We start from the raw sequence: 2,838 nt of genomic DNA, 5'->3' as shown, positions 1-2,838 counted from the left end.
CGTTGGGGTTGCCAATGGATCTATCGTAGAGATCCATTCCGCTGTCTCTGGTATCTTCGAATTGCTCGATGCACTTTCTCATGCGACGGTCTGCTCCTCCGAGGTCACCAGTATGCCACTAAGGTCTACGCCAAGTTAAGTGCAAAACAGCGGCCGCTGTATCAGTCACTGGTCTCCATGTATATCTCCCGAGGTCACTGGCGGCGCATGTCCTCCAAACCTTCAGCTGCTGCTGCTGAGGTTTTCCTGACCTGCTCGAGTAGAAAGGGTCCTCTTATTTATGATTATAGGCCCTTGAATGGGGCGTTACCGTCGAGTTCCACTCATACTACCTTCATCTCTGTGCTTATGTGCTGTATGAGGCTCCTTCGGCCAGCGGTACTGATCTTTGCAGATTGTCATTCAGCATTCTATATGCTCCGACATTGCTCGCATGAAGGGTGTCTAAATCGCCTTGAAGTGCACACGGGTGATGAGGCGTATTATTCTCCAGATAGGGTCTGTCTCGGGGTCCATGGACCCGAATCATTGGAGTAATCCCTGGGACGCCAGGTTAAGTGCCTACTGGCGGCACCCCCAGGTTCGGGTGGGCGAGGTGGAATCGCAGAATTTGTGGACGACCTGACTATAGTCTTGAGCGACGGGGATCTCTCTGTCTGTTACCTAATTCTCTCTACGTTGATATTCTTTCTTGGTATTTGTGGATTTCTAGTGGCATTTGCCAAGTTCTCAATCGCGGTCGACAACCTTAGCCGAGTACTGAGCACTGGAGTCAAGGGCAAACATCCCTACTACTGTTCCAACTGCTCAACCGTGCTAAGCACCGATTACTCCTATGACAGTGAACCTTTGTCGTTGAAGCTGCGACGTAGCTGCTGGGGTCTGAGCCTCGCATGCCCTCAGGTTGCGGTCGCCCGCCGGTGTCTACGAGTCTGGCGGGTCGCCTTCATGACAAGTCTCGTCGCGGTCCCCGCGCGAGGGTTTTTGTTTCTTTCCCCCAGAGTTGGGATCGGATTGACCTACTTGTTCTTCTTCGTATCGACCAAGGGAGAAATCCGACCGTGACGACTGTCCGAGCCCAGGACCTAGCAGATCCATACTATGACATTGAGGGAGTACTTACCTTCCGCTCTAGTTCTGCCTTCGGAGTAGGTCTCTTCCGTCCACTAATTAGCGGTCTCATCCGAGATGTCCACCGAGGTTATGGGCACTGTAGAGTGGACTACATGTGTGGTAAGGTTAGTCAAGGCTTGCATGCTGAGAGACTCCGATCTGTGGCTGTAGCGGTGCGACAGCATTGTATCTTCTGTGCACTTTTCTGTGCGACGTTCCCTGAGAACCGGGCCATTCCGTGTGGGGGACCTTTTTCGACATTAGTAGTCTCGTGAAACTGTCTGCCTACAGTGTCGTCGGGATCGACTGCGTCTCGTTGGCACCTGAAGTCGAAGCCATTGTTTGCGTTTGTGCTGCAACACGGCATTGTACTTTGTTATTCACGTTGCTTCTGACCTGTTTCTGGATCGATAGTTGAATTCAAAAGGCGGTGTTGTTATCAGGATAAGACCACGCGAAACATGACTTGAAGAGAAAGGCAACAATGTAGGGCAACAATGCAGTCGGATTTCTCGAAGAGATAGTAGAAACGTGATTTCTTTCTCATCTCAAATCCCAGTGCCCCCAACGAAATCGTTCATCTACAGCAGCGTCGACGTTAAACCCCCTGGGGATCATATCACCTGTGTATACAGTGTATATAGCCCCCCTTATCGATTAGTTGCTACAGCTGGTTCTGTTCATCCTAGTCTTGACTGCTTTGCTCTTCCACACCGAGACTTTAGTGTGGTCACCGCGAATAGGAGAATAAGTCTCTGAATGCTTTGTGTGACCCATGCTGCGCTCGCACATTGGTATTTGCTCCTATCTTGGCCTGCCACTACAAAATGATGTTTTATCTCCTCTCATTACCTTCAGTGACCTCTAGTATCGGCTCTGGTGATATCACCCTGTATAGATGGCAAGAGCTGTACGGTGAAACACGTTGACGAGAATATCGGTACTGTGGACATAGAAATCGGTACTGGATCCCGGCAGTGAATGAGGTCCTACCCATATACAGTCAGTCTAGTTCTGTTATCACGCTCAACGTGATCCCAATGCTCAACTTGGGCACTACTGCTAGTACTACTGGTAGAACCCAACCTTCCCCCTGGCAAGGCTGGAATTGCCATATCCTGGCTCTGCTCCGAGCAATATATTGATACTATAGCCAGGACGGTGACTGAAGATGATGCTCCGAGCCTAGATAGTCCAGTAGCGGAATCCAGAGCGTGATCCCCGAAGGATTCAAGCATCGAATTCGCTGCGAGTCAAGCCTACTGTATATGTTTTGCAGATCCCGTTGGAAGGCCACGGGGTCACTAGGTGATTGTATTTTTAGGTCTAAATCATTTCTAGTGACGGTAGATTATACTAGTATTGCGGTTCGCATTATGCGAGGCTAACGGTTAGATAGTCCATTAGAATGGCAACTCACTGGTAGTGAAGTCAATGTCTAAGTTAGTAACTTGAACTTCAAAAAATTCGGGTCTCGCATTCTTTGCGCAGTCGGAGGAAAATTTACTTAGGGAATTCCTCGGTCAGAAGCTACCCATTGGGTAGTACCCGATAGCTGAAAACCCAATAGCGGAAAGAAGAAAAGCACTGCGTTGAGCGAGTATCGACATTACCAATGCACCTCCCACATCTTGCATATTGTTGTGTAACACAACTTGTGTTTGAGTTCGCACAGAAGGAGAAACTTCTGTGCCCCTACTCGCCGGGTCGTATGCGGGAGGTCAG

This window comes from Perkinsus marinus, assembly GCF_000006405.1.
Source record: "Perkinsus marinus ATCC 50983 genomic scaffold scf_1104296958712, whole genome shotgun sequence".
Classification (NCBI taxonomy): Eukaryota; Perkinsozoa; order Perkinsida; family Perkinsidae; genus Perkinsus; species Perkinsus marinus.
The sequence above is the reverse complement of the archived record's forward strand: the minus strand, read 5'-3'. Positions refer to the sequence as shown.